At 35.4% G+C, this 11,674-nt stretch overlaps 3 long non-coding RNA genes across 4 annotated transcripts; all 3 read left to right on the top strand.

The window, feature by feature from the left end:
* Positions 1–6: 6 nt before the first annotated feature.
* Positions 7–1,453, top strand: LOC108833021 (uncharacterized). The gene is made up of 4 exons (XR_008942030.1): positions 7–169; positions 289–944; positions 1,101–1,252; positions 1,324–1,453. It is a non-coding gene; the product is annotated as an uncharacterized LOC108833021 (long non-coding RNA).
* A 60-nt stretch (positions 1,454–1,513) lies between these two features.
* Positions 1,514–1,984, top strand: LOC130506463 (uncharacterized). The gene is made up of 2 exons (XR_008942031.1): positions 1,514–1,640; positions 1,713–1,984. It is a non-coding gene; the product is annotated as an uncharacterized LOC130506463 (long non-coding RNA).
* Positions 1,985–3,976: 1,992 nt separating this feature from the next.
* Positions 3,977–6,064, top strand: LOC108833022 (uncharacterized). 2 transcript variants are annotated; one of them, XR_001946622.2, is made up of 4 exons: positions 3,979–4,662; positions 5,137–5,208; positions 5,297–5,532; positions 5,607–6,064. It is a non-coding gene; the product is annotated as an uncharacterized LOC108833022 (long non-coding RNA). The 2 variants fall into 2 exon arrangements; XR_001946621.2 differs by having other exon boundaries at positions 3,977–4,662; positions 5,137–5,532.
* The last annotated feature ends 5,610 nt before the right edge of the window (positions 6,065–11,674 follow it).

Here is an 11,674-nt window from a genome sequence, read left to right as displayed (position 1 = left end):
AAATACATCTACAGGCTTGCTAGCTGATCACAAACCTTACCATCTGTCTCACTCATGGTTCAGTCCTCTTGGGTCTTCAAGACAACCCAGGTGTGATTCATAGAGACAGGTTCAGGTTCCACTCATTCAAGAGTTTGAAGCAATTGTGATATTTGAGGTGATTTGTATGGTAAGCTGACATTTTTGCATGCGCCTATATACAACTAATTGTTGATTTCATGGAACATTTATCTTAGAAGTTAGAGTAACCCACCTCAACTTGACTAAATTTCTTTAACTGTGTTGCAGATATGTCGGCCACATGAGTCATCAATGGATAATTGCTCAACGAACACGCGGTCTTGGATGTAGTAGACGGTGGCAGCACTTGGTGAGCTTTAGTCCACCTACATCCTAAAAGTAAGCATATATGATTACATATTAGCACCAGCCTTGCACCGTATATGATTACATATTAGCACCAGCCTTAGCACCGTATATTGTCATCAACTGTCCCACAATTATAATTGGCAATCTCAGGGGACCTCTTATTAATGTCTACCTCTGGGACCAGGCTGCTAAGGAGTTCTATAGCAAGTTCAAACCTAAGTCTTCGCCGCTCCGTCAGTAACCACGGTGAACGCTAAAACATTATTGGAGGTAAGAAGTTTCCATGTTTAATTTGTCAAGAACATATGATTTTATCATGTACGACTTTATTGCAATTTTTAGTTGGCCAAATGCTTGAATTTAAGATCCATCTATGTCTTAAACGTCTCCACATTTTGGTCAAAAACAACATTTTTATCATGCACGAGCTTTTACCACCTTTACACAGCAAACCAAGTTCCCATTTTTGTGATTCTGGCCCGTTGCAATCATTTTTTAATTAACTTTTCCTCAGCTCAATATCCTCAAGGTTATTCTTCGACAATTAAGTCGCTCCTACCAGACTACTGAACATGGTAAGTATTTATACGTAATACAATTACTATATCTGTGCGCATTTAATTGATTAATATTTCTGAAACAAGAACCAGTTCAAGTAATTTTCAAAAGTCTGGTGACCCATAAAGCATACATAGTAAGTACATTTAACAAAAACTTTTGACCAACTGTAGGTGGTCTCTTTTGATTTTATCGCAACAGTAGATGCCTCGACGAGAAGGAGTGGTATTACATCTCCTGCAGCACCATACTAAAGCTAACAGAGGGCCAACTGCATTTACGTTTCCAAAAAGTGCGGAGACGTCAACGTCACTGGAGTTGCAATGTACATTACACAACCATTATCTTTCACTTTAGCTTAGCCTATTTGTTCACGTATGTTTCCCTTTTTAACAGGTACCGTGTCCGTGCTGAGATCTCCTTCTACGACAATGGCGAGAAGGCAACTTTTTTGCTCCTTGGTAATGCTGGTCCTGAGCTAATTGGGTGGCAGGCGTCAGAGCTTTTTGACAACAACTATGAGTACTCATACTCATCTTATATTTCACCTCCCAAACAATATAAACTGACTTAAGCATTTTGATATAGCAGGGTAATGGCGGCTGGTGCTAACCATGGGATGCTAACTCCACAATGTATGGATACAATTGGTCAAAATCGAAGTCTCCAGCTACAACTTTAGAGCAAAGAGACAAACCATAAATGTGACAAAGGTTTGTGTCCTTCTGTGTTGCCACTTATATGATTCGTAGCAGCAGTCCTACCTGAAACAGTTGTTGAAACAGCACATGCTCCTGGAGCAGTTCAAGTCTGCAACACTGCCATAGGTGGAACTTGCAGCACATGGTCTTTAGCTGAGCCAAGTGCATCTAGCAAAGAGAGTGACATGCAGAAGAAAGTTAAGCACGAGGTGTCGCTAAACCAGACACAATCCACCAACCAAACCATGGTTGCTTGATAAAACTATTATTATCTATCTCTAAGTCTTTAGTTGCTATCTTTCTGAACTGTTCACAATAATTGCCTATTCAATGTTTAGAACTTCAATCTTAGACCACTGTTCTCTCCATTTTTTACTAAAATCTCTGGGAAGGGTCCAACGCTATCTCTATGATTCCTTCGATCCCCATCGATGACAGGGATATCTTAGTTCTTTAAAACTTTACTAGATTTTGACCCGCCCAATCGGGCGGGTATTTATTTTTTATTTTTATTTTTTATTTATAAATGATATATTTATAATATTTAAACATAAATTTAGATTGAAAATTAACATTTGTAGTTATAATAAAAATTAAAAGTTTTAAAAAATATTTTGATATAAATTTTAAATTCCTAATTAAAATAATATAGAGATGGGTCATAATTTTTTCCAATTCTAAAATCTTAGCATTATTAAAAAAAATAAATAATTTATAAATAAATAAAATATATAAAAATATTTGAAATTAAAATAAATTTGTTAAAAAAAAATCTTACGCCATTGTTGTTTATTTCTATAGTTTGACCCGTGGCGTATAAATATTTGCTTTCACTTCAATTTTTTTCTTTGTTCTAATGATAATATCTATATATATGTGTGTGTGTGTAAATTAATATGTATTACATAATTGTTAGTATAACATTTTAAAACAAAATTTTATTTATTACTTTAAATAATATATTTATGTGATTTTAATCGTCTATTATATCACAGTGTATCATAAAAAATCTAATATTTATAACTAATTGGACTTATATTATAAAGTGTTATACTAACAATTTATAAATAAAATATTTTATATTTTATTTATATGATATATAAATTGATTTTGATGTGTGATTTTTATTTATTATTTTTATTAATAAATATTGAAAAATATTTAATGTTAACAAAAAATCTATAAGAAAATTTATTTTGGTTAAGATTCATTCTATTAAAAATCTATTATTTAAATTAGGAAAGACATTAAATACTTAAATATATCATTTAAATAAGGAAAATACAAATTCTCTACTATCTTTGTTACCAAACAAAATTTAATTTTTTAAAGACTCCTATCCCTATTACCAAACAAAAGCTTAAAGTACTTCTACTTTAATAAGATAGATTTCTCTACTCAAACACAGATTTATTTCTGTAATATTTTTGGAAAAACTTAAATTTTCCCTAATTAAAATTAGTATTATTTATTTGAACTTTATATTTTTATTATGTAATACTTAACATTAGCAAACTCATTTTAAAAATTTTTAATTTGTTCTTGCCAGAGGATTTTGGTATCAAACACATTGTTTGGGTCTTCAGTGGACGCCGTGGAGTTCACTGTTGGGTTTGTGATCCTAAAGCTCGCAAGTAACGACCATCACTAATTAACTAACGCTGTTGCTCATTTGTTATGAATCAGTTTCTTCATATTTATCAAAGCCTGCTGGATGACTAACAAACAAAGATCAGCATTTGCTGAATACTCTCTCTCAGTTCCTTCTCTAACAATGCAAGAACAAAAATTACTATTATAATACAAATAAATTTGCAGTTGACAACTAAGTGTTAATAATTTTCAACATTAGCTACTGCATTTTCTAATCAGACATCAGGGAAAAAAATTAAAGTGTTCAAAATATTTGCGGGGGAAAAAATATAATTTCAAATACCGTAAATAAATGTGTTCCACAAAACTAATTAACCAAATGCATATGAATAAGTCAAAATATGAACATCACCCCTTCATAATTCAATTGGTTGCTTTCTAGGATTGAGCAGCACCCCTTCATAATTCATCAACTTCCTCATTCTTTACACAAAACCAACACCTTCAATCCAAACACAAACTTCCGAACATATGATCAAAAGAATCAGGCACCCCACTTTTCCGCACAAGTATTAAAAGCTGGATATCCTAAAAGGAGAGGTCCTCCACGTTGACAATTAAAATCAGCCAATGATATGTGTTCTGTTGTCCACATCAGATTTTTTTAATGTTTGTGGGTCCAGCGAGTTTGGTCTGAATTGGGGTTTTCGCGTTTGGTTAGATAAATAACTGAAAACTCTGCGTTTTGTGATTAACTCAACTAGGGCTTCACAGTTATCCTCTTTCCACATATCAACCTTGCCGTCTTTGGTTTTCTTACTCTCTGCAGAGCTAATGTTTCTCCTCTTATCTCTTTACCTTCCCCTGAATTGGGCCATCTCAGTCTCCCCTCTCACTGTATTATAACCTGTTACTGGCTCAATCAATATCATGTCCGTTTTCAATTACCTCTTTTATCTCCCATTCACTCTCTTTCTCAACTTATCTCCTCAGATCAAATCTCAACAGTTTTTAAACCTAAATGGACTCTCTATAGATAGTATAGGCCGCAGTCGTGAAGCCAATATTTCACACGCTCATTCTGAGTATCCCTCCGCAAAAACTTTTTTTCAAGCAGCACGAAAATCTCTACTTCTGATAATATCTCTATCGAAGCCGCTGTCCCACTCCACCTTCGACGATCTCTGTCCTGGCCGCTCTGCGCATATGATTGTTGGCCGCCTCCTCCCCTTCTTGGATTCCCAGAGCATCAGGAAAGATGGTGGTATCATCTTTCTGCTACAAAATGAGACGGTACAATGTCTACCAAACATTCCCTCTTGACTCCATCAAACAGACGTCTCCGAAAGCTCTTACAAAAGATTACATGTGTTTCCCAGTCGTTATTCAATTCAGAAAACCCTAGCTTTCTCACTCGGCCTAGATCTTTCAATCCCTTTTGGTTAGATTCCTATCTCTCTCTCTATTGAATTTTGCGTGGTGAACGAATCTGAGCAAATCATTTTCGTTCAACAAATGGCTTTGGCATGATCTGAGGTTTCTGAGAAACGATTTTATAGGATTTTTTTATTTATAGAAATGTTTTTAGCAACTTCCAAGTCAAAACACTAGGGTGAGGCCTTTTTCATCTGATAGCAGTATGGTTACACTCTAGCTTAATATTGTTCTGTTTTTTCGTTTTTTTTTTAATGTTTGTTTAGCATGCTTTGGAATCCACATGCAGCTTAGCGAAGTGACCCTTTATAACTGCACTATTCATATTTGGATAAATGATACATCTCAGCTAACCGACAATATTCTTTTTATTTCTGATTCATACTTTTATGAAGTTAATTGTGTTTTGGTCTTCACTCTATTGTTACCGTAATTTGTATTTCTAGGATTTTTGATAGACTTTTTGTATTTTTTATTGAAGGAGATGTTGTTGAAGCTGTTGTGCCTCACATGGTTGAATCAATCAACGATGGAACAAATTGAAACTGCCAAGGTGCTAAACAGTTACTTGCTTTATTCTCTCTTTATGTTCTTCGTTTTTTTCCTCTACATGTTTAATGTTTTTCAGGTTTCTGGTGTAGTTTTTATAAATTAGGTTTGATTCTTCTACGTGCTTTAGGCGACGATAGATATTGCTAGCCCAGAAAGTGGTATGATCCAAGAGGTAAAATATTTATGTTCTTTTAGTTCCAATGGCTCTTCTCCTCCTCCCAAGCCTTCTCCAACTGCTGAATAACCCAAGGTTGAAAGTAATAAATTTGCGGAGAAACCCAAGGCATCATCAGCGCCACCACCGACGACTAAACAGTCAACGAAAGTATGTAACCATCACTTTGGTCTGTTGTCTGCGTTTTATCGTTGCCCTTTTTAATCTATACCTCTGCTTTTCAGGTTTTAAAGAGAACACTTGGACTATGGGAAAAAACTTCGGATGCCCGGATGGAGTCCTCCTCAGTGGAAAGGGTCCTTACAAGTACAACAGACAACAGTAGTGTACCTGATGGAATTGATTACTTGACCGCTCATGTTGAACTTGGTACTAAGAGTTTTTCTGTCACTTTTCTCATGAGACGGAAGACTTTTTTCATGCAACTTTTCCTTTGTGGGGGAAAACATTCAAAACTTGAAGCTCGCGTTGTTTGGTTTCTCTACAATAGCTTTTAGTAAAAGTTTATTATAACAATAATTTTGTTCGATCAGATTCATATAAATTACTTTATGGTAATTTCTTTTCTCTGTAGTTTGACACCGTATATGTGGAGTTGATGTTGTTCTCTGCTGTGGTGTGTGTTTTTCCAAATGTTGCAATGAAATAAAATTGAGTTTGGGAGTCTAAGTGAGTTCATTTCTTTGTTGTTTTCGTGTTGTTTGTAAATAATCTTTATCGTTAGTGATTTTTTGTTATGTTGGAGAAATCAAGCACGTAGACCATAGCTTTCATAGCAAGATTCCATACTGGACACAGAGCAGATCAGTTAGAAATTAGTAAGAACAAAAAAGAAGAAAATGTTGTGAATAAAGGAGGTGAAATATAAATTTATTATTATGTAAAAAAAGATTAAATAAATAAAAAGAAGAGGAAGGTCAAGACGTGAGAGAGAGAGAGAGAGTTATGAGAGCTTTTGTTCTTATTTCTTTTCTTGAGTTATGTTACAATAACAAACGTGAGTAAGGTTATTTATAGTCATCATATTAGGAAAAAGACAAAACATCAATACTGACATCTGGATGATGATGCAGCAAGATATTTGAAGAGAAGAGGACCAGTGTCCACTACATGACATCAAACGACAAGTGTCCTGATGACTAATCAATTATTTATAACACTCCCCCTTGATTATTCATCTTGTATTACGTAGTGCCTCGTTAAAAAACCTAATCATGGAAAAACCCAGTGGGATAAAAACCATGATAAGGGAAAAAGAGTACACTGACGTAATCTCCCCCTGAGAGTAATGGACATAGCTTTTTCTTCATAAGTCACGCAAATGCCGCATCCCGATACCGTCGACGTGTTTCCGGAATGTTGTAGTCGAAAGAGACTTGGTGAACAAGTCAGCCGGATTGTCGCATGACCGTATATATTCGATGTCCACTTCTTTATTTTTCTCGAGCTCCCGAATGTACGAGAAAAATCTTGGAGGAATGTGCTTCGTTCTGTCGCTCTTAATATAGCCTTCTTTGAGTTGAGCGACGCAAGCCGAGTTATCTTCAAAAACTTTCGTCGGCTCTTTCTTGTTAACTATTCCGCTTGAATCTTGTATGTGGTGACTCATTGACCTCAACCACACACATTCTCGACATGCTTCGTGAAGCGCAATAGTTTCTGCATGATTTGAAGATGTTGCAACCAGAGTTTGTTTCTGGGACCGCCAAGAGATCGCGGTTCCACCAATTGTAAAAACATAGCCGGTTTGCGATCGAGCCTTGTAAATAACGGAATAAATGTTTTATTCCGTTCCAATGCCTGTGAGTAGGAGCAGAGCTATATCTTGCTAAGAGATTAGTTGCAAAAGTAATATCAGGCCTGGTACAGTTTGCCAGGTATAATAGCCCACCGATAGCACTCATATAAGGTACTTCAAGACCTAATATCTTCTCGCTATCTTCGCAGGGTCTAAAAGGATCACTCTCAACATTGAGAGATCTACCAACCATTGGAGTACTCAAAGGAGTCGCTTGATCCATACGAAAACGTTTCAATAACCTTTTCGTATAGTTTGATTGATGCACAAATATTCCTTCTCGGAGATGCTCTATCTGGAGCCCAAGACAAAACTTTGTCTTGCCGGGATCTTTCATTTCGAACTCCTCTTTCATATGAGTTCGAGCATCATCAACCTCCTTTTGAGTTCCAATCATGTTCAGGTCATCTACATATACAGCGATGATCACAAAGCCAGATGACGATTTCTTAACAAAAACGCAGGGACATATCGCATTGTTCACATATCCTTTACTCAAGAGATAGTCACTTAAGCGATTGTACCACATGCGTCCGGATTGCTTTAATCCGTATAGTGATCGCTGTAACTTGACCGAACATATCTCCCTGGATTTTCTTTCAATGCCCCTGGCATTTTCAATCCTTCAGGGAGTCTCATATATATATCATTATCCAACGATCCATACAAATAAGCTGTCACAACGTCCATGAGATGCATTTCAAGACTTTTTGACGCCGTAAGGCTCATCAAAAATCTAAACGTAATTGCATCCATTACCTGGGAATACGTTTCCTCAAAATCAACTCCCGGTCTCTGAGAAAAACCTTGGGCTACTAATCGGGCTTTATATCGTGTTACTTCATTCTTTTCATTTCTTTTTCTCACGAATACCCACTTATACCCAACAGGATTTATATTCTCAGGCGTTATGACAATAGGTCCAAAGACATCTCTTTTATTCAGGGAGAGTAATTCAATTTGAATGGCCTTCTTCCACTCCTCCCAATCATGTCTTTTCTGACATTCTAAAATGGACTTTGGATCGGGATCATCACTTTCGTGATTGATTTCTTTGGACACAGAAAAGGAGAACATTCCATCAACATCTTTTATTTTATTTCTGATCAATAACTTTTGATCAATGGCGTAGTTGATGGAAATCTCATACTTTTCTGTTCCCTCCTCGTCATCTGGATCCTTATCTTTATTTGGTTCTTCTTGAACCTTTTCACTTATGTCTTCTTTCAGACATTTTTCAATATCAGGTTCTTCTGGAACCTTTCCACTTTTCTCAACCAATTTCTTTTTCTTTCGGGGATTTTTATCTTTAGAACCCGCTGGTCTCCCACTCTTTAACTGAACCCCAGGTTCATTTATTTTGTTTCCATCAGTTTGTTCCCCAGAAACAACAACTCTTGATGGAATATTTTCAGCGGGTATATATGATTTCTTCACCATTCTCGTATCTGTGAACGCATCTGGTAACTGGTTTGCCAATTTATGCAAATGCACAATTTTCTGAACTTCCAGCTCTCTTTGATTCGTAGGGGGATCAAGGTGTAACAACGACTGTGTACACCAAGTAATCTCTTTAGGAATTCCTCTAATTCCTCCCCCTAACGCTGGAATTCATTCTTATTAAGATGGCAATCGGCAAACCGTGCCGTAAACATATCACCAGTTACTGGTTCCAGATATCTCATTTACGGCTTGTTCTAACTCTTTCAGAGTTTTATCATTCCCGAGAATATGATTAATTCTCCAGGGACTATTAAGATGCATCTCAAGTCATTTGTGCCCTGCCAGACATATCAATATTGCATCTACTATAAATTTTCTCCAGTAACCTCGGAACAAGCCGTTTTTCATACCTCAAGGTTATCTTTTATTTCATTTTCTGGAGAAATATATACTTTGGACTTTTTGTCCAAGAATCTCTCGTTTTTTCTAACGAGCTTTATATCGAATTGATTGCCTCATTTAATCTTTGGCTAATCAATTCACTCTAACCTCATACATAGAGGTATATTCATGATCATGATCATCATTTATATATCGCTTTTTCATTTATTTATTGTCGACAATCTATTTTCTCTTTGGTTCCATCTTTTTACACGTACTGATATGGTTAATCGAGATCTCTTTATCATCATCGATGATTTACCCAGGTACCTGACTACACATTAACCCATATCAACGGTCTCTTTAAGAGATTCTTCATCTATTCATATTTTTGCTCCATTTTGAGGACACTTTGGAACCAAAGTGGTCTATCACGTCTCTAGCGTGCCATAGACTCATATATCGTTTTTTAGGACACATTTTTTTTATTGGAGCCTTTTCAGCTGGATTATGAGATCATTATTTTATCAAAATGTCTGGCAGGCATTTTATAAATGGATTGTCTTATATAACTTTCATGATAATCCATTTCTCATATCTCATTCCATCAGCTGCTTATATGCTTCCAGCAATCTTGCGAGCATATTTCTGATTAGTCCATATACTTCATCCTTCTTGGATTGTATATGACTATATTACATGCATAACTGCATGTTTAAACCCGATCATGGGGATCACCTTACTTGAGTCATTTTATCAAGTTCTTTTTCGAGTGAACAGAATATTCTCATTGTTCCACTCACTAGGATTCTTTAATTCTCCCCCTCGAGATGATGACACTCCATGTCTAAAATCTCGTACTGAATCCCACTCTAGAACCAATAACATATTCAGATTTCCCATTTGGGATGAATTATGTTTCAAATCCTTTAGAGTGAGATCCTGATTTGGGACTGTTTAAAGAAATCACATTTATTGAACTTGTTTAATGATTCAACACCCATGATGGTTTCTTTGTTTTCTTAAGACATGCTATATGTGAAAAACCTTTAGTTTTTCAACATTTCACAATAATGTCGATAACATTATTGGGGATGGCTATATATTAGTAAACTTCAGGTTTACTACTCATTTATAATTTTTGCCATCCTTCTCTTATGCATGTCTTTTCATCATAAGCTCTTATAGAATCAATAGTAATTTTTATATATATTACTAGATACTGTACTTATTTATTTTGAGAGATGATAGATATTTGTTACCTTTAATAGCCATGTATGATGACCCAATATCTGTCAAGTATATCTATCTCCATCCTGAATCTCAAAATATTGTTTAGAAAAATAATTTTCATGTCACATCGATATTTCCATTTATTTTCTGAATTACCCAGAAAATCTTAAAACATCAAGATGAGTATTCAATCCATGAAAGATGGTCCGGGTTCATAAGAGATGAAGTCTATTTCACATCCTTTCTCTTTTCTTATCAATACAGATAGGCTAATATTTTGGAGTACGACAAATACGTACCAAACGTTTCTTTTCTTGCCATATCTGTAGCAAACCTTTTCTGTTTTCCTTTTATCACCCGACCATTTTCATTTACGTGGAAGTTCTTATTATTTCATAGGGACGGTATATTCTTCCTCGTCCTCTTCCACGACCACAACAGCGGTTTCAACCGCATCTACACCCTCGTCCTTTTCTAGTAGGATCAACTTGATGGTTTAGTATCATGATATCCAATTTTTCAGTTTTCATGGAGGATTTACATCAACTCCAACTATTTAGTGAATCCTTTCTTTCAAGGATTTAGGTTTTCAAAGATCTTCTAGATCTTTTCATGATACACCTCATCTTATAAACCATCATCAAATTGGTGTAAGATATCATGGCTTTTCTTTTCTCATTTGATTAATTTATCGATGATTTCTCAAAGCTCATTTTCTCTCAGGTGCATCTATACACCGAGTGCCCAGATCATATAATTATTTTTCGTAATATCTAGGGCATTCATTTTGAGCTTTGTCAAATTCGACATGATTACTATATTCATAGAATATAATATTAATATAGATAAGAATTAAATGCATAATTTAAATGCAGAAATTAAAAGCATAAAATAAATGCAAAAAATTAAATTGCGTAAACTTAAATTGCAGAAATTTAAATAGCATAAATAAAATTGGGGGTCCAGCCCACCACATGATCCAGGAGTCTTAGACTTCCATATTTGATCATTTTTAAAGGTTCGAGGCGACATAGTCGGCCATATTAACCTTTTCTTTTAATCAAGGTCCGAGGAGGCTTAGCCTTCCATTTTTGACCTTTTATTCACGGAGGTAAAACCTACCACGTGTTCCTCTGATCATGAAGGCCTAGCCTATCTTAACGATCAGTCGGGGAAGGCAACGCCTCTCATCCCGAAAAATAAACGGAGAAGGCCTAGCCTCTCACTCCAGAATAATAAATAAAAATAAAATTTAAATAAATTAAATATATTGAAAGACATAAATTTAAACATCACCTCGCTTGCTTGGTTTAAGAACGGTCGGTATAAAAGAGCTCGTCGTGCTGATAACGTGTTGTGAATAAAGGAGGTGAAATATAAATTTATTATTATGTAAAGAAAGATTAAATAAATAAAAAGAAGAGGAAGGTCAAGACG

The sequence above is a fragment of the Raphanus sativus genome, unplaced genomic scaffold (genome assembly GCF_000801105.2).
Source record: "Raphanus sativus cultivar WK10039 unplaced genomic scaffold, ASM80110v3 Scaffold3265, whole genome shotgun sequence".
NCBI classification, from domain to species: Eukaryota; Viridiplantae; Streptophyta; class Magnoliopsida; order Brassicales; family Brassicaceae; genus Raphanus; species Raphanus sativus.
This window is presented reverse-complemented; position numbering and strand designations above follow the sequence as displayed.